This window comes from Onychostruthus taczanowskii, unplaced genomic scaffold (assembly GCF_017590055.1).
Source record: "Onychostruthus taczanowskii isolate IOZ18803 unplaced genomic scaffold, ASM1759005v1 scaffold73, whole genome shotgun sequence".
Lineage (NCBI taxonomy): Eukaryota > Metazoa > Chordata > Aves > Passeriformes > Passeridae > Onychostruthus > Onychostruthus taczanowskii.
In genome coordinates, this window is record NW_024505118.1 from 2,123,093 (window position 1) to 2,144,608 (window position 21,516).

Here is a 21,516-nt window from a genome sequence, read left to right on the forward strand (position 1 = left end):
CACGCTGCAGTCCCATCTCCTGGAGCAGCCCTTTGGTCCAGACCTCAGGAGCAGCCCACACATGCACCAAACCTGCACCCACCCTCACCACATGGGGTGACTGGCAGCCCAAAAATACCCCAGCTGGGTGCAGACCTTTGGCTTTTATGTCCTCTTGAAGCAGTAGGACAGGAGCTAATGAGTAGTGAAGTGACAGTGACAATACTTTGCTAAACATTATTTCACTGAACTTTCCAGCCCTCACAGTGTATCTCACTGTTCCCCAGAGGAGCTCTGCTGGTTACACCACAGAAGGCTTCCCAAGGTAGTTTCTGATGCCTTCTCTTCTTCTGCTCCCTGCTTCAAGTGCTCACGAAGTGTCAGTTCCCACACACCCAGGTTGTTACACAACAGCTGTGTTGTTTCAAAAGCAATCAAAACAGTGAAATCCATTTGATGTGATTAGAGGTGGATGTTGGTTGATTAGATGATCTTGTGATGAGCAGCAGAAATAGGTCTGTGTCAAACTGAAATCCCCAGAGTGTTATTGTAACCTTCTCTGCAATGTTTGCTTTGCGATTTTACTTCCAGATCAGATTGTAAAACTCCAGTAAAGGCATAAAGCAACTTTAACGTGATAACTGCATTTTATTGTCAGAATGAAAGTGGTGGAACACAAGCCAAGCCAACTATGAGAAAGGCCAGACAGACCAAGATAACAAAAAGAATAATTTCTTAGAAAAAATCTCTCTGGAGGAATTAGGATTCCCCTGAATCCTAATTCAAGGAAGAGGGAAGGTGTTTTTGAAGGCCAGCTGACACAAGAAGTTCACCCCAGGCAGAAGAACCTCCACATGGGTCTAGAAGGGCACCAGGCAAAGTCATGCTTCAGAAGAGCAGCAATATCCAACTTCAGCAGGCATTCAGAATTTGTTTCTTCAGGCTTCATAACTCTATAGACACTCTGCTCAGTCCTCCCTCAATCACAGGGGAAAATATCCTAGAGACCAGGCCTGGGAAAGATGTGACACTGCCACCCAGGGTGGCTGAAAGTGAAGCTCCCACAGGAGCTCCCACATCTTCCTGACAGGTGAAAACTACTCCATTTGAGAATTGTTGATGTGTGCTCCAGGTCGGATGGCTCAGCCACGCTCACCCAAAGAGCTGCTTCTTGGAGACATGCATGGTTTCCCACCTTATTTCCACCCAAAAGTCAGGTGAAGAAATGGATCTGGTTCTAACTTCAAATTGTAGGGGCTGAATGTAATTCCTCTGCTAACAACAGTTGTAACCAGTGGTGACTGTGGCTATAAATCAAGGCTGTGCTTTTCTTTTAACGTACCAGTTGAACTGGGGTGAAAACTTTGCTTTTCTCCCCTTCCACCCACCCTTCACCAGGCTGAACCCCCCATGATCCGGCTCAAATGCATGCAGACACTGTGAAGAGCTGTCAGCTAGCAAAGCCAAGAGAGTAATTTCTCTAAGGAAACGACTGGCACCTCAAGAGCTTCAGGACAGAGTTCACAGATGTAGATAGGTTATAAAGGCAGGTTACTCCTTCCTACCTCAGCAGGCTGTATTGCACAGAATAGAAGAAACATATTAAAATAAGGAAATTCTTTCTGGTAGATGACACCTCTACAGCTGGACAGAAGCACAGTCACCCACAATTTACCATATAGGCCCACACAGTGTCACTCAGGAGTTTATTCTACATTTACAGCCTTTCTCCAAACAGAAGCGAGCAAAATTCCAGTCTGTGCCTCTGATTCACAAATTCACATCTAACCTAATGGGTGAATGAAGCCACATCCTGCCAGCTTCCTCACAATACAGTTTTACTGCTGTTCCAGAAGAGAAAGGAGACTGAGGCAATGATATATCCTCTGGAGGCTTCCAGATTGCCACCATAATTCTGTCTCAGTACTATAATTGAGATATAAATAATCTCCTTGTTTCTACTTCAGTTACTTTCAACCTCCCCAACGTGAGAACAGTGTTGTATCTCTCAGGTACCTCAGAAAGAAAGTTATTGCACCAGAAAGCAAAGATGATTTTAAAAATAGTTTCCACATCAGTTCAAATGATAATGCGGTCATGCAGGTGTTGTATAACTGATATTATATTCAGAGTAGTTTACTTTTTGAAAGTGAAGTATAAACATTTCAAGCATACCTACTTACAAGAAATATGCTTACAAAGCATGATTACTTCCTATGAGGAAAAACCCCCAAGACTCTTCTCTTTAAATGGGCAAACAATACATTTCCTCTTCCCATACCACAGTAAAGGTTTACACATGCACATCACGTACACACACATAAACGTTCACATGTATAAGATCCACCACAATCTAAAAAGGAAAGTGCCATAAAAGGACCCTGTAGTAATTGAGTAGCACATCTTGATGTAAATGAGCGTATCTCGGAAAAGCTGCAGGCCTTGTAGTCTTGTTTTGCTGTGCTAACCACATGCAGACACACACACAACAAACTACTTTCATGTTAGCTCAGTTCTCCTTCCACAAAGGTTGGTGGTAAAGCTCTCCCTGACATCCATCAAAGAGAGGGACTGATGAGGTGAGAGCTGATGGAAGTTTTGAATAGCCAAGGAAACCGATGATTAGAAGAACTTAATTCCTCCCATCTTAAACAAATGCTTGTTTCCCTGGGAACTCATCAGAGCAGCTGTTCTGAGGAAAAACTCCTTTTTTCTCCTTGCCATACCCTGTCCTCAGGACAAAAGGATTCCTCTGGCATATAACTACCCATCTCAATTCCCAGTGTGGGCAACAAGAAAGGATATGCATTTTTGGAGCAGTCTTTGTCTCAGCCCAAAGTAAAAATGTAATATGGGTCAAATTAGTTACCCCCCCAATCCCCTGCAAAATGCATGTTTCTCTCTACTGATGGTAGAGGGAGGCTACCACAGTGAGCTCCCATACTGACCTTGGAAATGGACCATGCCTTACTCCATGGGCTGAGGAAGGAAGCACTGCTCACAAGGCTTGTAGGAAAATTCCTGTTCAGCTCTAAATCCAGAGGTTAAACCTGAGGACACAAACAGGGTGCACCATCCCTCCACCAGAATACTGGACAGTTTCTGACTTCATCATGCATCTTGCCACTGTCTATCCATCTGTCATGGGGAGAAGAAAGGGCTTCCTCTGTGGCTCCTACCTCCCTGTCGCACACAAGCATGGGATTAGCAATAAGGGAAATGTGAATGTGGACCTAATCACCTTTCCAATCCCTTTGGATGTGCTATTTCAGGGTTAGCTGGGATGTGTCTTGTTAATTATTAAAAAATTTTCTTCCTCTGCTGCACAATCACTTCAATAATTTGGTCCATTCCATTTTAAAAATCATCTAGGTCCTTGCCCCCATTACACTGCTTGAGAAACTGATCCAGAACTTTCGTCTTTGAATGGTTTTACTAATTTCAAGCCTGAACTCCCTAGTGACCAATTTCTAGCCACTTGGGTTGGAGCCAGTAGTGTCACTTAACTCAAATGCTTCTTTTCCCTCTGTGATTTTCCCCTCTCTCCCTGTTCCCAAAAACATATTTATAAGGAGTCATCATTAATGTCTCCAGTTTCAGAAGCCAACTTCTTTTCATGTCTCTTGCAAAGGAATATATGACATTCTTCTCACAGCAACCAGTTTATCCTTCTGGACCAAAGGTAACCAAAGCTATAAAAATAATTTACTGAAGAATGGCAGTATAAATGCACCAATATTTCCCTGTCTCTATTCAGAAAAAATCCCTCACCCGCTAATCAAGTTTATCATCATTGCTCATTAGGGAAAAAAAGACACAGAGGTTGTTATGGCATCCTCTCACTGATCCACAAACCCAAGCCTCTTTCTTCAGCTTGTCCCTTCACAATAGCAGCTGTTGTGAAAGGAGAGCAGGACCCAAAGCAGTGTGAACGCTGAGCACTAATTGCAGAGCAGGGACAAAAAGGGATTTCAGGGCTGGCAAGGCCGGGCACCAGAGGCAATGCCCAGATCGGGCTTCTGGGAGTGGTGCCGTGAGCTCCTCGGCTCCAGAGGCACAGCTCCCTCTGCCAGCCCCACTCTCCTTTCACTCCCCACTTCCCAGCATGGCTTTCCCTCTCAATAGAGACGTGGCCATAGCTGAACCAATCCTCTTCTCTCAGCTGCCCAGGTAGATGCCAAGGAAGTGCCAGGGGCAGCAACAAGTGCTCCAGCCATTATATCACCAGACAGGACCTCATGCTGCATTCTCTCACCCTTTCCCATATGTTTCCCTAGGAAAAAGGACAAAGTTAGCACACGTAGGGGTCAATTAAATAAATGCACATTTACAACAGACCCTCGCTTCCCCCTTGTTTCCTCTTTCTTTATAAGCCAGTGGGATTCAGCCCACAGCACCTTGTTTATTCTACACATTGAGAAGCCTTTCTCTCTGCTGAGAGGAGCAAGGAAAGCACAGGGCTTGGCTCATCCTTTCCAGCATATCTGCTCCTCCTGTGCTGATGGAGGCACTGCAGTGCCCAGAGCAGCACATCTCCTGCCCTCACCCCAAGCAGAAATGCTCCAGGCTACCCAAGAGGAGTGTATGGTTAGAAGGTCCAAAAGTACTTGTCCTCTTGGGACTTATATTTAGCCTGAGAACAAACAGTACTTTTGGCTTATGGCCTGGATTCTCATCAGAAGGGAGGAAAAAGTTGGTCTGAAAGGCTTTTTCAGCTGCTTTCCCTAAAACCATCTGATTTTACTCCTCTTCATGGAAAACATTTGTGGTTTTATGCTGAGGAGTTCGTTCATCATTTCTCCACAATAAAAAACACAGGGTTTTTTCTAAAAGGGGACACAAGTGTGAAAAATGAAAATATTCAATTCCAGCTATAATTGCTGGAGTTTTGCAATGTCATTCATTTTCCTAAGTAATACCCAAATATTTTTTCTTGCTGTGCTGCAGCCAATACCCACTTGAGCTTTCAGATGAGGAAAATAAAATAGATGTGAATTATTCAAATCTAAAAACACCAAATCAACCACTATACAAACTTAATGGTACATACAGGCAATCCTGTAAAAAAGTATCTATGACCTATGTCATTATGCTCTGTTAAAAGGTAATGAGGTTGGGGAAAAGAACCACCATGAGATTATTCATAGAACTGGGTATCTCACAGGAGGTTAGATGAGCCCTCAACCTTGGCATCAGCAGTGTTAACTAATGGGGTTATTGTTCCACTGGGAAAAGACCCTCTGTCTGATCCCTGGCTAGATTAGTCCTACTCTGTGTACATCAAAGGAATCAAATCTGATAGGCAATGCAAGTGATCCCAGCTCCCTCAATCTTTTCTATTTTATAAGAAAAACATATGTATTTAGAGTAAAGGACTATCCTTTTTCAATCCTGTTCTGTTTCACCCCACACCAGTCCTAATTCCATTAAGGCAGGGACTGCTGGATAAGGTGGCCTTTAATACACATCCCAACAACCAGGACAATCTCCTTCCAGAGGGAAAAGGCATGAAAGGTTTGAAATCAGGTGGCACTATAAAATAACTTGTAGCTCTTGATACATAAAATTTACACATTTCATACCCACCACAGGTGAACCACAACTGGTGACAGCCCTGGTGATGCTTTGGTAGCTGGTGGTAGGCAGGATTTCCAGAGGCATTCACATCAGGGAAAAGCTTATTAACATTGAATTAAACCATATGAGTTGTTCCCCTCAGCAACATGCTCAAAACGAGGAGTGAACCTGGGGTACAAGAGAAGATTTAATTTTTTTATCAAAAAGTTAAACTTTCTTTCTCTTAACAAAAGAAATGAAAGTAACCCTGTGGATATTTTCTGGAAACAAGGAAACAAAGAGGAAAAGTTTAATTTCTTTGCTGAAAGCACTTTACTGAACTATTTCCCTGCATCCAGCAGCAAAATTCATGTGGTGCTGCAGAGGCTGTGACGTAGGTAACTGCTGTCAGAGTACTGTTACTTTACTGATATGATTAAACTGCAGCTGGTGTGGTGGTTAAAGCCCCATTGCAGGACACCCGAGGTGAGTGACCAAGCCACATGAAATACACCTTCTGGTTCATTAACATGACAGGCTCCCAAACCACTGGCAACCTTAAGAAAATCCTTTAAAAGTTATAATGGAGCTCAGTTCACAGTTCTGTTCAGTTGTATAAAGCAATGCACTAGACACTTTTGAAATTAATTATTGACAAGACTGAAAAGTACTATTTTGCAAATATTTTGCTGTCTGTAGTTCATTTGTGGGGCAGTCCTGATTTCCAAGAATGTGTCAGTCATTCAGTTTGTTCTGCCACAGGGATGTTGAAACAGCTTGGAGCCTTACAGTTGTTTGAAAACACTTTTGTTCAACTGTTTACAAATCATTAAAATTATTTTGTAATGCCAGCATTACTTCTGCCTCTCTGACTGAGGCATTCTGAAACGAAAACTATGAATAACGATCAATAAATAACAGCACAATCACTATGGAAATAAATGCTTGAAACCACATACAGATTCAGGCATTTGTCTGAATGAAGGACAGCTTGCTGAACACACAGGCAAGCAAAACCCAAGCTGCCTGGAGCAATCACCTCTCCCTCTAAGCCTGGCCTCTTCTGCATCCCTGCCTCTTCCCAGCTGCACATGGGGACACTATGGCTGACTCCCTGATGACTTTTCAGTGCCATCTTTTCCATCCAGCATCTGGTACTTTGCTATCAAAACATTTTCAGGCTAAACACCGCCTTATATATACAAAAAGTGACATGGTCAAGCAAGCATAATGAGGGCTGGGCAGCAAGGATACTTCCAAGGCTTGCTACCTAAGAGCTTCTGGGCACTTTGTGAAGTGGTGGAGCAAGGTTTGGGTTTGCCCAAGGCCAGTATCTGTGTCCAGCTGGTCACTAGAAGCTTCATCCCTCTCCATCCATCTGACACTCTGGGTAGTCATGGTGTAGGATGCTGGCACTTTCTGCAGCACAGAGGGGAGCCAGCCCATGAGGTTGCCTCATCCCCCCTCTCTGAAGCCCAGGTGATGGCCATGTCCAGTAATTTCTTTAACACCTCCAAGGATGGTAACTCCACCACCTCCCGAGGCAGCACATTCCAAAGCGTGACAACCCTGTCCATGAAGAAATTCTTCCTGATGTCCAACCCAAACCTCTCCTGGTACAGCTTGAGGCTATGGCAGCTTATGCTCTCATCCTGCCACCAGTTGCTTGGAAGAGATTGACACCCCCCTGGCCACAACCTCCTTTCAGGTGATTATAGAGACTGGTAAGGTCTCCCCCAAGCTTTCTTTTCTCCCATCTCCCCCCATCTCCCTCAGCCAGGGGGTGAGGTAAGTAAGTCCTCACAGGACTTACTTTCTCAACCCTTGACCTCTCTGGCACAGGAGCCACCTCGGCTGGCACTGCTGTGTCCCCGCCCCAGCACAGCAAACCACTAAACACAGAGCTGTAGGAAGCCAGGTTTCACCCACTCTGGAAGTGGATTAGGGAGAAGCACATCAGGACCCCTCTGCAGGCCCATGGTAGGTATGTACTTGTGCAGCAGCACAGGCCAGCAGCAGGAGCTACTGAGAGGAGGCATCACCTGGGTTTCCACTGACAGAGGCCAGCTCTGCTCTGTGAGCAGGGCACTTGTGTTCCCATTGCTGCTGGCCAAACACTAGGGTGAGAGGAATGCCAGAAGGCTTTTGAAAACAAAACTGCCCAGCTGTATGAACATTGTGTGGTGCCCCATTGTTTTAGGGAGAGGAAATGGCATGGGGATGGGGGTGGACATGTATTGCTTACAGAGACTCAGCACAGCAAAAGCTGAGCAGTACCTAGCACCTATTGAACAGCCACTTCAGCCTGCTGCTCTTCAGGCCAATCAGACACAGAGCCAGACCAGAGAACATGAGGGCAGGGGTGAGCACTCTTGTCAAGAAACAGCCCTGCACAGAGGAAAATTAGGCAAACATTTTGGAGATGGTTCAGTGACTGCAACACACAGTACAACACTTCATTGAGCTGTCTGCAAAAGAAAAAAAAAAAACCCTAATTACTGGTTAAGGCCTCCTAGAACATGCTTACAATGGTAATGGTGCCATTTCCCAGAAACTTTTATAGACTTGAGTGACTTGGGCAGAGGAGCATATCTACTATGAAGTTGCAATGGGTTATAAAGAAGAGCAGGAAAATATTTGGTTTTGGTACTTGAAGTTAGAGGGCTACAGCCCAGTGATTACTGAGCTTCTGCCTCCACCACTGGGAGCAGAGGCATCTTAACAGGGAGAGCCAAAATTACAACCAAGACAGTGGAAGGAACTGAACATGCTCCTGAGCATGCCAAATCTATGGGCTATCCTCCTACCCTGCAGGGAACCAACAAGTTTTCAGATGACTTTTCTCTGAAGAATATTAATTCTGAACATATCATTGCTACCACCAGGACACTTAGGGGTCCATGATCAGGGGGCAGATGTGGCTGAGTGTCACAGTGTTACTCAGACTTAAACCATGCCACATCATGCCCGGAAGCTACGGCACAAAGGTCTGTCCAAAGCAAGAACCACAAGATTCCTCTCCTCATCGACTGTCTAGAAAAATAATGGCTAGAAACTTGAGCCAAAGGTGTTTGGACAAGTCAGGCAAAAGAAACTGCATCCCGTGTTGAGCCTTAAAAAAAAAAAAAAAAAAAAAACAAACACAGAAGCAAACTTTTCTGATAAATTAATATCTATGGCAAATCCACATTATTTCTATGCTTTTTCACACTTGTGCTATGATTCACATTGCAATAAGAGACCATGTTCCCTGTTAACACAGGACAGCCCTCAGCTTCTTCCATATAAAGTTAAGGGAGCTTCATTCCACTGCAGTCAGCCAGTTAATGAAAACAGAAGTAATTAGGAGCAGGGTGGAGAAACAAGATCCAGTAGGTGTCTCAAGCCAGCAGTTTTTGTCAACTCAGTGTGAAACTGAATTATGTCTTCCATTTTGACTGACAAATGCTTTCCATTCTCTGAAATTTCTCATTTTCCATTTTCAGAAGCTATAGATTTCCATCTCCTACCCTAGCAACTGTTTTGGTGGTTTGTGATTTTTCCAGCCCCTTCTAATTTGCTCAAAAAATACAGATAGGCCAGCTATGATAAACCGTCGCAGGATGTGCAAAATTGTCACAAGAAATAAACATCTACAGTCTCTTCTTGCAGCCACAAATGACAAAATCACAACAAAATATTAAATAAAAAGCAACCTGCCATGTGCGGGTGAGATCTGATTTCTAATCTAAACATCTCTTAAGCTTTCTGAGGGCTGTTTAATAGAACATCAGTTGGCCTCTTCTAGGCATAAAATGTCACTCAGAGACACTGCATTGTTTTGAGATGGCTGAAACCTCCAAAGGATGAGGTCTTGCATCTCAAAACAAAGTTACAGTGAACCAAGAGTATAAATTGTGTACTCTACTTTTAAAGACATGTGCATGGGCTTTGCTTTGCAGCAGTTACTCATCATAATTTCGATATTCCCAAAAAGAAACACTGAAGCCATATTCATCAGCTCGTTACACATACTCCCACCCTGACCTGTCACTCTGATACCTAGCAGACTCCTCATTATACAAATTATCTGTCATTACCAAGCAGATACAAAGCTCCAGACAAATGTTAATGAAAGGCTACATAAAAAAAGCAAAACACTCCAGATGGACCAACAGCACACGCTTGTCCATCTTTTTTGCAACCATTCATGTCAATCCAAAATTATCAGATGGTGTTTTACACTTTGAATGACTTTTAAAGGCTTTTTCTTAAAATCAGCAACACAAAAAAGCACTCCTGTGATTCAGATGTAAGGGAAGTTGGGAAACATACTAGTGGCTTTGATTTAAGAACTTTTAAACCCATAGGACTCCACCACCTGAAGGAAAGTGTGAGACTCACCCAAAATTGCCATGCACCATGTTTTCCAATAGTACAACCCTTAACACGTTCAAGCTGAAACTCCTGTAGGAAACTCAGATTAAAAGAAAAGAAAAAAATCAAATTACCTGTTCTGCTAATCTGTTGAAATTGGACCCAACAGAGAGGATGATCCTCAACAGCATTCCTCTGCCAGAAATCGCCTTGGCATCTTCCAAGCTGTTGCCAGCCTGGCCAAAAGCAATGACTGTGAAGTTACAAATGACAATCAGACATGCCTAAAATCCTCCAAGATTCTGCTTCTTGCCATGTTTTGGTCATGCTAAGCTGTTTTAGGGTTCAATGCTTCACCAAGCTTCCAGGTTGCAATGTAATTTTGGTGAACAGGCTGATATTTATAAAAGGAGGAGCAGTCAAGGTTAATGGCCTTCTTCTCTAGAGGAAGCTTTGAACAATAAAAAAAACCCATGTTCATATAATAAATTCTCCATGTGCTCTCTCAGAGACATGTAATTCGTGATGCAAAACCTTTTCAGGATAGGAGTTGAAAATAGAAATAGGAGTGAAAGTCTGGCAAATATTCTTAAGGAAGCACTCTCTCATATCTGCCAGAGAGCAAAGGAAATGCAGCCCTTATTTTTCTCTCCATCCATGAGGAGTCTGTAAACCTCTTAGAAAGAAAGTCAAGCAACAACCATTGCTCAGATTTGTTCAAAGTAAATTGAAGTATTACTGGAGAGACACTCATCAGCAGTTTTGTCCCCACACCATGTGGGGACATGAGACTAAGTGCTCTTTTTAACACCTGTCTAGGGAGCTATGTAAACTTTGGTGTTAAAGTCACAGAGAAAGGGATACTATATTAACTGCTTGGCCTGGGGGAAAAGGCTCAGAGGTTGAGAGGGTGATATGGAGAGTTTGAAAAAAAACCCAAAATAAACCACTTCTAAGTAAGTAACTTAACTGGGAATGCCTAGGTTCACTTTCCTCTGTCATCCTGGGAAAGTCACTTATTCCTTGTGTCTATTACCAGCTGTAGGGCCTCTGAAGCAGTAAGTCCCAGCAATGAACTAATGTGGAGAAATTGTGGTTGTGGAAGCTGGGTAACTCTCAGAAACAAAGCCTCTAGTGCAGGAGAAGTTGGTGGGAAAGGATTGAAAGAAAACACAAAAACAAGCTGGTTACCAAGCATTAGCAAGCCTATAGTAAATTCCTAGAAGAGATAAGTTGACTGTGTTTTTTACCACAAGATAACTAATGAGGACAACTTGCTCCACTCCACCCATAACTAACCTCACCACCTTCTTCGCTTCACAGTACATGATATTTTCAGTGAGTAACCATATGTAAACTGCAGATAGCATATCCCTAATAGGCTGCTGTGATCTGCATGCTCTTTAACTCAATTATATTAATCTTTTAATTAACATAAAAAGTCTTAACTGATGGTTTTGAAAGCTTCATTTCAAAAGGCTTCATTTTCCTAGGTGTGGATTGGCTCACTTCTCCCATAGACACAGACATACAAAATCAAAACCAGCCTTTGAAATGACAGACCTTCACTCCCACACACACATTTTCTTAAAAAATGTGAAAACCAAGGGCCGAGCATCGTCTCATTCACAGCCCCAGCTCCACAGTGGTTTTTCCATGTTCTTTAGTCAGTAAGGTCTCACTGGGAACGTGGTGTCAAAAGGTCATACACCACCATTTGCCTGTATATGGAAGTGTACAGGCTATGGGGTTTCCCTGTAAGACCTTGGGAATAGCTTTGCCTACCAGGCTTTCAGGCTTTTTTTTTAATTTAAAAGGGAAAAAAAAAAAAAAAGAAAAAAAAAGAAAAAAAAAGGAAGAGGAAGTAAATGGGCCCATTACTACAAGTTGTTTCGTTTCATGAGGCCTACCATATCATCTTGTGCTTGAAGCCTGAGGAACAAAACCTGAACAGGGTTCCTGTGCAGGACCAAGCCCAGAAGTGAGGACAGCTCTCCAGGCCTGGCTTGTATTTCCCACAGCTCTGCCTCTGCTCCCACCTGCCCTGCTGGGAGCACTTGTCTGTGTCCTTTCTGGCAGGGAAAGCAGTCTGGACTGCCGAAACAATGAGGAGGAAAGGTTCATCGTAGTATCACAATTTTTTTCTAAAGTGCTAAAAATCCTTTTGAAAGCCCTCTGTGTTTTGGCATGGGTGGGGAAGGAGTATTGTGCACTGCAGCATCCAGGACAGAATTTCCTGTCCCATAGCAGGTTTGACAAAAGGACAGAAAACTTCAGGGTGCCAAGAGCTTCCAGCTCTTCTCATCTATGTTGGAGTTTTCTTGGAGAGCCAGTCCCCAGACCTTGATTGGTGTACCAATCTGACAAGCTGAATTAAGAGGGAAAAGTTGCTATGGTTCAGAGCTGCAGAGAAAAACTCAGGGAAAGAATTCCATGGCACCATTTGTAATTTCTAAAATCCTTTGCGATACTAGGACCTTGCAATTTTGAGTCACAGGACTAACCAATAACACAGGACATGTGATTTGGATCACAGATCCTGATCCTGTTTTTGATGTCCAACAAGACAGCATAACAGCATAGGTCACCAGAGCACTGTGCAAGCTGCATTTCCTCTACAATGTGCATCTCACACAGCTCCCTAGCACCATGCTCAGCCATTCAGGCTGGGAAGAAACATGAGCTTGTCCTCTCAGAGAGATTTGAACAGCTTTAGAAACCCTGTGTGTTGGAGAGGGAAGGCACTGGGGGTGATGCTGGATGTTCTGCTCTTTGCACAGAATGGCCAGGCTTGGGTCAGCTGGGGCCAAACTGGCTACCACCATGAGAGCCAGGACCCTGATTACTTGCTAAAGCTTGACTGGAGCACACGCTGCTCCCTCTCCCATCAGCAGCCCTACCTATACCTGAGTCAAGGAACACCTCCTTCTCCTTCTCTCTCCTCCTATTCCCATCCCCCCACCATGGGGCAATCCCCAGGGGTATTTGTCCCTTGGGAAGGTGGCAGCTTGAGAAAAGGAGGGGGATAGCACCAATCCATGAGTGCCTTCCGTTTGCCATCAGCAACACGTGTCCCACAGCTGGTGTGACCTGCTCACGGAGGGAGTTCAGCAGGTAGTCAAAGGGATCTGGCCGTGCTTCCTACGGCTGGTTGGCACAGCCACCATGTGCTGGGGAAAAAAAAAAAAATAGAAGAGGTGCTAGAGGTGCTCAGCCAGAGCAGTACCAGGGCTTCCCCACCGTGGTCAAAGCTGGGCTGACTGAGCTAGAGGTCACCCTGCAATTTTCCTGGAAGTGACAGAGTAAGTGACCCACTGTGACAAGCTTACATCACTTCTGTGGCAGCACACCCTGGCAGGGGAAAACATTGATTTTCTGATTGCTCAGGTCACACTGAGGTAGAGAAGGTACCCTATTTACTGACTGCCAGCTGGGAGAGGACAAACCACCCATGATTTAACCAGGATCCTTATTTAATATTCCCAATACACATAAACAGTAAACTCAGCCTTGCTGCAACTCCTAGCTGTGGAACAGCAGTTACCACTTCTGCAATTAAGACAAAAACAGAGCAGTTTATTAAGCACAGTTGTGGGAACTCAGTTTCAGTTTTCAGTGGGTTCATCTGAATATTTTTTCCATTTTAGTTCATGTAAGTTCACGCCCTTTGGGTTTCACATAAAGCCGTAGGGTCTGAGAAGCTCAAAAAATCTCAAAATCAAAATGTCAAGTTGAAACAAAACCATAAAAGGTATTTGAATTTGCATGAAAACGGGCCCAGATTTGCTTCAGGAGTTCCTGAAGCCTGGTAAAGCTTTTGAAGAGCCTAATCTGAGTTTTGTGGTTTCAGTGCAGACAGAAAGCAGTGCAAGAGAGCAGATGGGCTCCTTTCAGGAAGCCAAGGCAGAGGAGAATGATTAAGAAGCTATGAGAACAAGAACCATGGAGTGGGGGGGAAGGAGGGAGTGGGGGTGGTTGAGGGGAATCTAAAAAAATCTCCAAAACCAGATTTTCAATTGCTGAATGCCTCATATTAGGACCTAAGGGAACATGGGTCATGTCAAGGTACTACAAGATAGTGGATAGATCCTGTTTCTGAGGATCAGCCTCTGAATGGGAATACAGAGGTTTGGAGATAAGGCCACCTATAATAGCGCCATACACCCTTCTGCCCAGACACTCAACATCTCTCTCCCCTTATAAGTAATCCTCTTCCCACAGTACTCCAGCCACACATGAGGTAGGAAAACAAAAAGAAAATAATCTACCAGGCTTATGCTCTCTGGTTAACACCTATAAACCTGTCCCAACATCAAATATTTTAAATTCTGGCTTTGATCTATTTTTTAAATGAGTGATTTCAATTTCATATGCTCTAAATTTATTCTTATTGCATTCTTTTACTGACATAAAAATAAACATTTCAGAGTGACAAGTCAATTTAGTTTCTCACCTGAAAAGATGCAGAGTAAATTTAATTGAGAAATTAACTTTTCTTTCCACAAGGAGTCTATACATCTCTTTCAATTGCACTCTTTACATTAACATCTGTTACATTGACAGGATGCAAGGGAGGCACTCATTGACTGCTTGAGATTAGTCTCCTGGCTGAGCAACTGGGTATCTTAAAAACAGAAATCTCTCAGCACGACTGACATAACAAGGGTATACAATGTTGTGAACAATGTAAGCAAACCTGCAACACTTACAAATATCTTTCTTTGAGAGCATTTGTCCTTCTAACTACACAAAAATGGAACATCTAACCTGAAAATTAAACTTTCTCTTGCTTCTTCCTGCCTTTTCTGGGGAAAAAAAAAAAAAAAAAAAAAAAGATAGCAGAAGAAGACATTTTCTTCTTTTAACAAAAGAAAATATAAATTTAGTTGAAACACTGAGTTTTGTTCCCTTCCATCAAAAGGGTCCTTACTTTCATATCTTCTCAAGAGGTCATCTTGCCAAAGAAAATAAAATGGTTTTGCATAGCTTCAGTATTTGTTTGAATTCTCATGAACTTGGAGTACTACTCACATTTTATGCTATCCTCCCAGGAGCATGCACTCAGGAGATCTGACACTCCCTGCTGACATTTGTCATGCAGCATCACTACAGACCAGCCAGAAGCATTTCCAGAATCTCCCATTTAATAACCATGGTTTGCAGAACAGGATAAATCATTACTTAGGTGTCATCTTGCTTTGGCATTTCACCTTCTCACAGGTTTACTTTCATTCAGGCCACTAAACTTATTTAATGTACAAAGCCATTTACTCTCCTTACCCTTTCAGCACCTTCTTTTGTGATATAAAAGAATTCCCATTTGTTTGGCCCATCCTCACAGCACACACTCTCCCCAGCCATGTCTCTTTTCGAGAGTCCATCACAAGCGCTATCTGGAACTGCAGTTTTACTTTAGATGCCATCTTCCAGACAGGATGTTCTTTTCATTGTCCAGAGGTGTCTACATCCTCTTAGCTAACACCATACTCTGGCATTCAAAGGATGCTTAGTCAGACCATTTCCATTGAAATCAGTTTTTAAGGGCTTAAGCAGTCTTACAGGCTGGGCCAAACAGTCTTTCTTCCTCATCTAGTAGATCCGAAAACAAACACTACATTCCCACACTGCAAAGATAACAACTAGGTTTGTTTGCAAAATTGTAGTGGAGCAGCTCTACAATCTGACGACTCAGTTGCAATTTCAACAATACCTGGGTCAGGGTAAAAATGGTCGAAAGGCAAAATGCCCCAGTCCATGCCCCAGTCACAGCCAACCAAACTACTGAGGAATCTTCTTTCCAAATGATGATGTTTCAGTACATTATCTGTTCATTTCATAGAAATGGGCTATAGTAAAATACACAACCTTAAGATGCAAACCAAAACCCAAACCATAAAAATTTCCTTTGTCTAAACAAAACTAAAAAGGTTAATTATTTTCTTGGTGGGAAAATTCACAGGAGGTAGTCTGAAGTCTTGTTGTTCAAACAGTTTGGACCTTTGTGCAGCAGTTTCAGAAGACACCTCAAATGATAACAATCCAAATTCCCACAATTTCCACAAGGAGGATTTGAACTGTCCAGCCTGGCCCTGGGCCAGAGCATGCAGGAGGTAGACCCAAGCAGCTCTCCACCCTTCACATCTGGCATCCCAAACAGCTCATTGCCCCGTAGGGTTACTGACCATTTTATGGTCACTCCTCCCCCTCCAAAGAAGCAGCTGAATCAAAAGAACAGCTGTTGTGGCAGCCAGAAAAACAGGGTTTATTCCACAGCATCACAGAATGACCAGGTTGGAAGAGACCTACAAGATCACTGAGTCCAACCCAGCCCTAACACCTCAACTAAACCATGACATCAAGTGCCACATCCAATCCTTTTTTAAACACATTCAGGGATGGTGATTCCACCACCTCCCCAGGCAAGCCATTCCAGTACTTTATCACTCTTTCTGTAAAAAACTTTCTCCTAATATCCACCCTATATTTCCCTTGGCGCAGCTTAAGACTGTGTCCTCTCGTTCTGTCAGCTGTTGCCTGCGAGAAGAGACCAACCCCCACCTGACTGCAACCACCTTTCAGGAAGTTGTAGAGAGCAGTAAGGTCACCTCTGAGTCTCCTTTTCTCCAGGCTAAACACCCCCAGCTCCCTCAGTCATTCCTCACAGGGCTCGTGTTCCAAGCCCCTCTCCAGCCTTGTTCCCTCCTCTGGATGCACTCCAGCATCTCAATGTTCTTCCCAAACTGAGGGGCCAGAACTGGACACAGCACTCAAGGTGTGGCCTCACCAGGGCCCAGTACAGGGGAAGAATGACCTCCCTGCTCCTGCTGGCCACACTGTTCCTGACACAGGCCAGGATGCCCTTGACCTTTTTGGGCCACCTGGGCACACTGCTGGCTCCTGTTCAGTCAGCTGTCAACCAGCACCTCCAGGTCCGTTTCTGCCTGGGCACTGTCCAGCCACACCATTCCCAGCCTATTTAAGTAGCTTTCACGTGAACTTCAGCCTTCTCCTCAGAGAAAAGAAATAACAAGTTACCCAAAACATCAAACTCATCATTCTATGTCCATGGTCAGCTTGCAGGGTGGTAGAGGAACCACAGCAGATGTTTCTCTCCTTGAGGATGTGTATGGACCATATTAGGGTTACTGCTGCATCAGGGAGTGGAAGGGGGGCCATGAGGATTGTCTCAATCATAACTCAATTTCAGCTTCAGAAACCAGGAGACCATTAAACTTGTTACTACAGGGTAGTAAGCAGATGGTTTTGGCAACATTCCTGCTGGTTTCACAGATTTTCTAGGAGCCATTGCCTTAAAAGCCACCACCCAGCTTCACTGTAAATTGTCTTAGCAGCATTGAGTGAAAGAAGAGGTGGTGGTGGTGAAATCTTTAAATCGTATTTTAAAAAAGAAAAAAAGAGGAAAAAGCAGACAAGGAGTCCTTGCATTATGCATCCATCCATCAACAACATTTAAAAGTCACAGAAAAAAAAAGGAGGAAATGGGAAATAAAAATATAATACAGGGTAAGGGAAAACACAACAGAACAAAGGTGTGACCCAAAGAATAGCTGGTCCCCATACACAGCTGCATGCGTGAAGCAGTCTTCCTCACTCGCTGGTTGTAGGCATGGAGAAGGCTGCAAGCAGCCCATTGGGCTTACAGTACTTGCTCTGAAATTTGCCACTGAACCTTGTCCATGGCCTAAAGCAAACCCAAAAAACAAATAAACAAAAAGAAAACCAGAAAAGGAGTGAAAATGTTACACCACAATGTTATGTAAAAAGAGAAGCACAGCTGGAATCATTTAGAAAGATTTGGGGTTTGTCCTGTGACCCATTCATCTCTGTGGTTTTTCTCGGTACTGATGCAGTGTGAAAAGTGTACAGCTGTACTTCCCTTCTTAAAAATAAACATACAGTCCTAAGCAGAAATCACTTGGTACACAAGGGAGCCAATTCTGCCTGATGTCACCTAGTTGTACAGGCAGGAACTTCCCCAGAAGTGACATCACTTTGGTCCCTGTGACAGCCACTCATGGAAGATGACACACTGGGACAGTGTGATCTCACCTGGAACAGGGCCATCACACCCTGGATACAACACAGGGCCAGGGAGGCTAGGCCTGAACAGAAGACATGAGCCATGGCACCCAAGGAAATGCAGCTCCTGCAGCAGGGTATCAAAATTTCTCAGGAGCTCAGCAGTCCAGCAGACACCTAAACACAGGGCTGGTTTTTCCCATAGCTCAGCACCATGCTCTTTGGAAAACCTGACTCACAATGTTACAAGCAACATCAGCAGCTCAAACCCTGTTATTTATCTGTAGGACAACATGTCTAGAGGCCCCAGGCGTGGCGTAGCATTGCTCCGTCCAGGCACTGCACAATCCTGCAGGCTGTGAGCAGTAGCTCCAGGAGAGCTGACCTGGCACTGGCAGCTACCATCAGCTTCCCAGGAGACTCTTGAGCAGACATGGCTGCCTGCCAGCCTGAAGCCATCCCATTTCTCTTTTCTGATCAATCACAGCACTGCAGAGAACATTTAGCTTTGAAATCACGGTGCCAGTCTCCAGCAGCTCGGCTGCTGTTGGTGAGGCATCCCAAGCACAAGTCTCTTGGCTTAATTCCAGCCCATGCAGACTTAGCCCTGCTAGGTTTATATCACAGGCAAGACAGACACTTGCAACCAACATCTTTTTCTATAGGTCAGGTATGTGCTCCCAATCCTTCATCAGCCCTTGGGGGAGAAGATGCCACTCCCTCCCTGAGCTCATGTTTTCTTCATCAGGAATTTTCCCCCAGCTTGCACTTAGGAAGGCAGCTTTCATCTCTCTTGCTCTCCAAGGCTTCCTGAAAAGATCCAGCTGTGCCTTCTCCCATACACGGACATTAAATGGGGATTTTGTAAACAAGCTCGTGCCAATGGGGACACAGCCAAAATTCATCTGGCATCAGTTTCACAATGAAAGGAACACAGATAGGGAGGGAGCTTAATCTTTTGGTCAACACAGGGAGAGGGAGCTGACTGGTAGCACCGCCCCCACCCCCCCCTTCCAGGAGGGGACGGACATGGCTTAGTGACCTGCAGCAGTGGTTCCACTGCTCAAGAAGCCCCAAGCAGAAGGTAATGCTCCCTGCAAAGGAAGAAGGGGACTTTCTCAAGCAGAGAAGAGACGGAAAGAAGGTGGGTTTGGACCAGTGTAGCATACCAAGGTCTAGATTTACTTCTGGTTTTCCCCCCACCCTGACCTTCCCTGTGACTTTAGACAATCTGTTCTAATCTTTGCAGAAGTTGTGAGTGTTTTGTGCATGCACAGAAAGGGCCAGGGCTCAGCAGCCTGGCAGACAGGCTGCATGCCCACCTGGCTCCCACTGGTCATGCCAAGGACAGCGTGGCTCCACAAGGATATGGAAAGGAGCCCTGACCAGAGTAAAGCCACAAGCAGAGGCACCTTTTGCCTGAAACACTTCCAAAACCGAAAACATCTCATGTTGCCATCATGAGAGGACTGAAGTCAAGCTCTGAAAACACAGAGGAGCCATCTTTCAGAAATCAAACAGTCCTTCCCCATTCCCCAAACTTAAATGCACAAGAGAGGAGACTGGTAGCAGTGCTATCAGACGTCATAAGTCTTTTCAACCCATCTGGCCCAGAGCAAAACAGACCAGAAGAAGAAAAAGCCTTACTGAACCATAACTAATAGCATAGCAAATCCCTCTGATCCAGACACAGGCTCTCAGCCCTTTCGCCAAAATTATGGGATAGCTCCTTAACCTACTTGAGTCAGTAGGAGCACATGAGTTTCTGTGGAAAGGAGGAAGAGTTCCCAAGGGATAAACATGCCTTCATGCTTTTTGGTAAAAAAAGTACCAAAAAAATAAATACTCATAATAACCTGTTAGCAAGAAACCTGTACTGGCTAACAAGATATCTGAAAATAGGCCTGCAATTCAACTTTTGGCAGAAAATGAGCAGTAGAATAGGTCCTTGTTTCAAACCCACACCTGTAAGACAGGTCTTGGACATTTATTAACAAATGTGAAACTCTTAGCTCAAGCTAAACAATAGAATTAAGGAAGTAATTTGAAGAATTATTTATTATATAAACACTGAAGTTTCAGAATACACAGCTGGGAACAGACACATTTCCAAGGGCTACAGTTCATAGGTAGAGATCCCAAATCAATATTAGCTGTGCACATCCAGCCATCATCAGCTTGCTCACGTTTGCCTTGTGCCCTTCCCAATCTCTAAGGAGCAGACTATAAGAATAAGCCTGTGCTATCAGATGGAGACTTTTGGCTTCTGTGTTTGAGGGCAGTGAGACTGGCCACCCAACTTCATCTCACTGCAGCACATGGACATTTGAAATTTGCTTTTACCCCACAAACAGGAACAGTTCTCTTCTGATTCATGCTGAAAGTGACAGGGGATTTTCAGAATTATCACAATACAAGACGTCATCTTCCTCTGCTGGCAAGAGGGAGTGAAAATGATTGACCTGATTTCATAAAAATATCAGCATGTGTGTGGTGTGTGTGGTCTGTTACTCTTCCACACTCCTGTGGTTTCTGGGCACACAGCAGCATCCTGCCTACTACAAACTGTAAAGCAAAATACAGGTTGGGAAACTGAAAAAGTGGAAGAGGAAGAAAACAGAAATGCCTGGACAGATATGTATCCACTGTAGACCAGCTAACATTTGAATCAGAACAAATGTAGTAACTGAATAAGAAAACATTCATTTCCTTTCTTTCTAGAACAGCAGTAATGTGAGGCACAGGAAGTACACATGCTCTCATGTTTTCATTTTCAAATAAATGTCAGATGAAATGACATCAAGAAGAAATGGAATAAGTCTGGGAAAGTCCTTTGTTTATTTTTTTTTCCTTTGCTTTCCTTTGCATAGAGACAAGGTTTTGGCTTATTTCTATATTTTCAGATTCACTGAAATAATTTTAATTGTACCTGAAATTCAGAATATGTCACTACAAACTATTCAGCAACTGGACTGGAAAATATTTTTATTACTTAAAACCACAGGTTACTTCAAAATTGAAGTGTATGTTCTCCTTAGAAACATTTCAACAAGACAAAAACATAACAAGGCCCAGTGCACAGATATTAATGTCTCCAGTAAAAGCATAAAAATCATTCTTTTTAAAGTTCTTTTTCCTTACATAATCCACACCCTGCCCTCAGCTCACTTTCACACTACTGGACCTCATGGCACCTTTCCAAAGCTCTTCACTACTTTAAAGTGCATTGAATTTAACAGGCTTGGTGCAAAGGCATTGTTTTTACATTGTTCCCTTATTTTTCTTCAATTTCTGATTCAGCCTTGGGTGACTTCCATTTCTTTTCACTCCAATTTAATGTATTCCAGAGTATCATTTCAACTCTACACATTCAAAAGCAGCTTGTATGGACCCACTGACCTGTCTCTGCTCCACTGTTGGGAAGAGGGAAGGAGCAGAGACCTCTGGCTGGGAAGGAGCCAGGCTTGTGGACAGCAGGCAGTGAATCAGAGGTGAACTCATCCCCAGTAGTTCACACCAAGCAGCAGCTGCTGGAAAGTTTCTGTTTCACAGGCTTGCCTCTCATGAATGCTCTGATCCTGTGGG